Source organism: Pipistrellus kuhlii, unplaced genomic scaffold, assembly GCF_014108245.1.
Source record: "Pipistrellus kuhlii isolate mPipKuh1 unplaced genomic scaffold, mPipKuh1.p scaffold_m20_p_2, whole genome shotgun sequence".
NCBI lineage: Eukaryota > Metazoa > Chordata > Mammalia > Chiroptera > Vespertilionidae > Pipistrellus > Pipistrellus kuhlii.
This window is the reverse complement of record NW_023425515.1, coordinates 138653465-138660548: the sequence shown is the minus strand read 5'-3', so window position 1 is coordinate 138660548 and position 7084 is coordinate 138653465. Positions and strand designations below refer to the sequence as shown.

General features: G+C 37.5%; 1 pseudogene; it reads left to right on the top strand.

Annotated features, from left to right (window-relative positions):
• The first annotated feature begins 3117 nt into the window (after positions 1–3117).
• On the top strand, positions 3118–4350 carry LOC118723086 (annotated as a pseudogene).
• Positions 4351–7084: the final 2734 nt, after the last annotated feature.

The window sequence follows — 7084 nt, the reverse complement described above, 5'->3', positions numbered from 1 at the left end:
ACTAATACAAAATAATATTGAGTGTAATCTGTAATTGGAAAAAAATGCTGTTTTCTATTGGGATTGGTTGAATCTGTGGGTAAAGAATCACTTATATGCTGACGGTTGAGTTAAAAGTTATAGGCGCATTTTCTGCAGTGCAGGATCCATGCCCCTAACTCCGGCATTGTTCAAGGATCAAGTGTATTTCTGCTCTTTGTTTTACTGCTGCCTCTTTCCTGGTCCTGTTGAACCATGTCGTCTGGGGAAGTAAAATTTAGAGCGGCTGCAGCCTCCTTGCAAACAATGATGTGATTTGCTGAGCTGGAGGATGAGGCCCAGTCTGCAGGAAGATGGTAAGATCTGGATCTTTACTTTCTTTCTTTCTTTTTTGTTTTTGTTTTTTTGTTACTTAAAATTTTTGTTGTTGTTACTCAAATTGCTCTATCATTGAACACTAAAAGCTCCTGTGTTCCCTATAATCAATTTAAAAGAAGGCATTTCCTTCCTTTCTGGAATGATTGTAAAGATACATTTTTTTAAAGGTCAGTTAGCAGTCCAAATTTTACATCTGCTAAAATAACTTCCATAATTGCAAGGATCATATTTTGCTGCCTGGTCCCAAAAGGGAAAAGATGAGCAGTTCAGAAAGAGCTAGATTGCCAGAATGGTGGATTCTGTCCTATAGAGACTACATTCTAGCAGTGATATCTGTAGGAATAACAACCAAATGGGGCTCTTCCACTTTTAGGATGTTTCCAGAAAAAGGGACCCTAACCTATATTAAGACATTGAGTGAATTGATTACTTTTATTATAATTAGACTGGAGTGTTATACTTTTTACTTTACCTTCTAAATAGGGCGCTTCAGAAATTCACTATATTGTGTATAATGATGACAATACTTTTTAAATTTGCTCTGGAGGGCTAACGCATTCTAAAAGTCGTTCTACCATCTCTTGTCATATAATACTAATAGAGCAAAATCTCTTACTCTCTTTGTTACAAAAACACTAATCGCTAAAGCTGTGCTAAAGTTGATAAAGAGTCTCTATCAAGCATTTCCTTACTTTCTGGAATGATTGTAGAGATGAATATGCTTCAACTGTTACTTCGTCTTGTTGACATAGCATGGGCTGCCACTGCCGGCTTGGGTCATAAAGCCTTTGGCTAACTGGTAGACAGTAATCACCATCAATCTGGGCTGGGAGTTTTAATAGTCAGTTCAGGCCTGGAGAGCCACCACTTGCCCTCCATCTGCCAGCAGGTCTCTTTGGGCAAGGGGATACCGCTGCTATTGGAATACATAATTTCTCATGCAAAAATATTATAATAGAAAGGACATGAGATAATGTGATGTTTATTTGAACTGAGAGAAAGGATATTGAATGAAAACAGTGAGGAAAGGTGGGAAACAGTGGGGTGTCTTGTTTACAGGCAAAAATAGTTCAGAACTACTTCACGGTGGAGAGCGCTCTTGGAACTGGATGAGAAGAGACAAGAGCTAGGAATAGACTCTTAGGCCGGCAAACAAACTTTTCTTGAGAGATTGATTCCTCCATCCGCGCTGTAGAAAAGTGAAAGGAATGTGACAGAATGGCACTGTCATTAGGTTTCTTCCATAGCTGAATCCCACATCATTAAGGGACTGGGAATAGAACAGCATTTAAAATTGGTCGCTAAATTGTGCTCACAGCCAACACAGGGAACAAAGGTTTTGGGCAAATGTGTTCTCGGCGGCATATGTTGCCTCGTAAGAGGGTTGATGTTTTCCACACCTGATAAAAATCCTCTGTTACCACCTGTGCCATATGCCATTACCAATCCCCTCAGCTCTAGGATCCCTTCAGCCAGCACAAAAGATCTCTTTACTACCATTAAAATTCAAAAGACTTGAAAAGCCTCCAGGAGGCACTGTAGAGAATCTACGGTTAGAATTAAATACCTTTTAGTTGAGGAGAATCAGGTTCACACTGGTCTCTGAACTTGGAAATCTTAGCATTTTCCCCCTGGGAGATGGGGTGTTGAAATCAGATTGCTGAAGCTGTGTTACATGAATGAGAGCTTAAAAAAAGATTAAAGAAGTTTAAGGCAAAGTTCAGATATCTCTTTACTATCTTCCTCAGCACATTGACACAAAGGATTAAATGCAGTTTAACAGGAAAGTAGAAAAATGATTTTAATAGAATACGGTCAGAATTTGGAAACTCAAGGATTGTTATCTATATTTCTAAAAGCAGAATATCCTAAAATAAAATTGAGAAGTCATTGAGGTTGTGTTTGTCTATAATGACTTTCAGAAAAATCCCTATTCATTTTGACCTGAGAGGAGTTAGGGGAAAAACAAACACACAGAAAACTCTCCTAGGAACCAGTATTTTATTTCATTTTCTTCCTAACTCACAATCATACCTGATATATTAATATCCACTGATGGATTGACATTGTTAAAGACTCTGAGTTGTACTCAAATTATCATTTATAATAAAAACCCTCTATCAAAGAAATAATCTTGATAGTAGTATACTGGGTTGGAAAAAAATACACACACAAACAAAATAAAACTAGTGAAGTTAAAACCTTTAATGCCTTATATTTGTATAATCAAGAATTTAAATAAATTTGCTTTCCTCATACTTACCTTTAAAGATTAAATTAAGAGTAAATGACACTTTAGGCCATTGTGCTTTGACACTACTTGGTAAAGGGAAAAAGGCCCTTCAAGTACCTAACATGAAGAGCTCCATGCGATTCTGAGAAACGTACTGTTTGAATACTTCAACTTATAGTGTCTTTTCAGTACTCAATTAGCATAATTTGACACAATTATAGGTATAAACATTTTATAGGCACTTGGTAGTAGGAGTGTCAAAAGTGTTGATCTCCATCCACTTATATTGGCAACACTCATCCAGTTCTAGCACGACACTTGAGTGAGCAGTGAAATGTGTTCCCTACTATTAATAAAATTCAAAGCATACTTCATCTTGACACCATATCACAAGTGTGACACTGCGGTTCCTTTCTGTGGGATTTTGAGTCTTGGAGACATCCCTTTGCTACACCCCCATCTCAACTAGATGATAATTTGATGCAGACTATTTCAATACATGCCAATATGTATATCTCCCCTGCAACATGGAGGTATATCCCCACAGAAAAGAAGGTATAACTGACAGGTCAACATCATTTTTTTGAGATGGTACCTTAGTGATTTAAAAAAAAAATACTTAAGTATGACTTACTTTTGCCAATTCTTCTTTTCTCATACTTTATCAATAAGACTTTAGTGAATATAAATGTCACAAAACAAATAAATTCTTTTTAAATGTCCTAATAAAATTCCATTTGTAATGAATTACTTAAAAATTTTTCAATAATGGAAGAGGTAATTTAAACAGATGTAAATCATTTTCAAATCAAATAGCGTGGAGGTTTATTGAAATCAGCAGCTTCATAAAGGGCTTGGCTTAATTTGTTGTTTTCTAAACAGCCAGACCTCTCTATTACCTAAATATTTGAAGATGGAAATAAATGAATGATAAGTACAAGATATATGAGAGAAAGAAGCTCAGTTAAAAGGCAAAAGAGGGTAAAAATCCTGAGATATGATATTTCTTCAGCCTTTTTTTTCCCTCATTGATAATCATATCAGTTTTCCCAAAATAGAGATAAAACCCATTTGATTTAGCACCATTTTACCTGTGATTTAATAGCTCAAAAGAAAATTTATGTCTAACAAAAATAATCAGATTCTGTTCTTTCCTTTCTGCTCTTGGCCTAGTGGCTGCCTTCAAAACCTGGGAAGGTGGTGATGGTCCTGGCTGGATGTTCCTCTGGATGCAAAGCCTTCATCATGAAGAATATCGAGGATGGCACCTCAGATTGCCCCTACAGCCATGGTCTGGTGCAGGGGTCCTCAAACTTTTTAAAGTGGGGGCCAGATCACGGTCCCTCAGAGAGCTGGAGGGCCGGACTATATGAACTACTAATTCCTACTGTAACACCTCAGCTGTGCTCACTGCCCAAAAAACCTGGCGGGCCGAATCAGACTCCTCTGCGGGCCGCATGTGGCCCGCGGGCCGTAGTTTGAAGACGCCTGCTCTGGTGGTTGGAATTGACAACAATCCCTGAAAAGTGACAGCTGCCATGGGCAAGAAGAAAATTGCCAAGAAGTCAAAGATCAAGTCTTTTGTGAAAGTTTATAAGTACAATCACCTCATGCCCACAAGGTACTCTGTAGATATCCCCTTGGATAAAACTGTCATGAACAAGGACATCTTCAGAGTCCCTGCTCTAAAACGCAAGGCCAAGGTCAAGTTTGAAGAGAAATACAAGAACTAATGGTTCTTTCAGAAGCTGTGGTTTTAGATCTGTTTTGTTTCAGTCGTTAAAATTTAAACAAACAAACAAACAAATAAAAAAATCTAATTAATCTTAATATTATTGAAAATAGAAAATAAGTTCCATATAAGTTAATATAAGTAATTCTACTTTTTAAATGGCTGTTTTGATATTTGTAATTATTTTTAGAAATTGATTTTTAGAGATATTCTTTTAAATTTCTGTATTATCAAATGTGTTAGAACGAGTGTATTTAAAAAATTTAAATTTATATTACTCAGTTTGAATGAAAGCATTATTGTTGGGATTGTTTTTATTTAGTACTTCCAAAAGTAAGAGGGGTGCCCTCACTGGTTTGGCTCAGTGGATAGAGTGGTGGCCCGCAGACTGAAGGGTTCTGTGTTTGATTCCAGTCAAGGGCAAGTACCTTGGTTGCAGGCTCAATCCCAAGTAGGGATTGTGGAGGGAGGCAGCTGATCAATGCTTCCTTCTCATCGCTATTTCTAGCTCTCTACCCTTCTCCCTTCCTCTCTGTAAAAATCAATAAAATATATTTTAAAAAATAAAAGTAAGAAGGGTGAAATAATGTCAATATTATTTCCTCCTATCAATATGGTAATGCACTGTTTTTGAAGTATTAAAATCTATTAATATCAGTTGATATTTATGGTAACACAAGTAAGAAAAAACAGTTTTCAATAATTAGAAACTGAAATATGCCCTTGAAATTCTGACCTTATTATTGAATGATATTACATATTTTATGTACCTCCTAAGGTCAGAACCATTATCATCCCCATTTTACAAATGAAAAAGTGAGGATGAGTAGTTGGGTAATTTGATCAAGCACAGGAGGTGGTGAGTGTGAGTTTGAATTTGAACCCAAGTCTCTTTGGTAACAGAGTTCAAGATTTCAACCTTTATTTCAACCTTGTTTCTTTTGAGAGCACCTCACCCAACTCTTTTTAAAAAGTCTTTATATTTTTATAGCAATTTTAGGTTTACAATAAAATTGAAAGAAAGGTACAGTGGTTTCCCTGGGCCATTATATATTCAGAGCCTTCCCCATAATCAACATTACGCACAAGAATTTTGTACCAAGAACAAACCTACGTTGGCTCATCATAATCACCCAATATCCACAATTTACCTTGGGATTTACTCTCGACTTGTTCATTCTGTGCGTTTGAGAAAGTATGTAATGACATTTATCCATTATTATAACACTAGAGGCCTGGTGCATGAAAATTTGTGCACTTGGGGCGGGTGACCCTCAGTCTGGCTTGCACTCTTTCACAGTCTGAGAGCCCTCAGGGGATGTATGACTGATGGCTTAGGCCCATTTCTGATGGGGAGTGGACCTAAGCTACAGTCTGGCCTCCCTTTGCAGGGAGGCAACTGGTGGGTCAATCAGGGGATGGCACCAGCTCTGCCTCCCATTGCCCAGCCACTACTGCCACTAGTGGCCTCCCTCTGCAGAAAGTGACCAGGTGGGCAGATCAGGGGATAGCACTGGCTGGGAAGCGACTGGCCCTGCCCTCTGATAGACCCTAGCTACTGCTGGTCACTGCCACCCCCTTCCCCCATCGCCGTCACCTCCCTCTGCCTGTAGGCATGTGCCTTGGCTGGCCTGGCACCACTTGCTCTCTGCCTCTGACCCTCACTGACTGGTTGTTCCACCATTTGGTTGATTTGCATATTATACTTTTATTATATAGGATCATATAGAGTAATATCATTGCCCTAAAAATCCTCTGTACTTTGCTTTTCCTCCCCCTCCCTCTACCTATGGCAGTTACTGATTTTTAAAAATTTCTTTAGAGTTTTGCATTTTTCAAAGTGTCATATAGTTGGAATCATACAGTATGTGTTCTTCTCAGATGGGTTTCTTTTACTTAGCACTATGCATTTAAATTTTCTCTATTTTTTATGGTTTGAGAGCTCATTTAATTTTACCGTTGAGTAATATTCCATTGTCTGAATGGACCACAGTTTATCCTTTCATCTACTGAAGGACACCTTGGATGCTTCCAAGTTTTGATAATTATGATAATGCTGTTATAAACATATATGTGCAGTGCAGGTGTTGTTGTGTGTTTTTTTTTTTTTTTTTTTTTTTTTTTTTTGTGTGTGTGTGTGTGTGTGTGTGTGTTTTATTTTTTATTTATTTATTTTTTGGAGTGTGTGTGTGTGTGTGTGTGTGTGTGTGAACACAATTGTTTAACATCTTGGGGTAAATACCAAGGACTAAAATTACTGTATTTTAATAATATGCTTAGTTTTGTAAGAAACTATCTATACCAAACTGTCTTCCTTAAGTGATGGTACTATTGTGCATTTCCACCAGTAATGAATGTAAGTGTTTGGTGTTATCAGGCTTCTAGATTTTGGGCATTTTAATATGAACACAACTCTTTCTTTTTTTAGGTAAATAAACCAAGTCCCAGAAGGGCAAAGTGTTTGGGACCAAATTTCCCAGGCATTTAGTAGGAAAACTATAGTTTAGGCCTTGATGTTAGATATTTGTACTAAATTTCTGAGGCTACATTGTTCTCTTAATTATAAAACTCTATACATGGATCACTGCAAAGCAAATGTACTTGGTAATTTAATGGCAACTAGAGGTGATGTCTTACCTGTGCTTCATGAATGAGGTATCTCAAAGATGACAGGACTATAGATTTATTGCCCCACTCAGATGGGATTTGAGCTTGCCCTGATCACTCAGCTGTGTGGATCAAATTACACTTTCTAAAAGCCA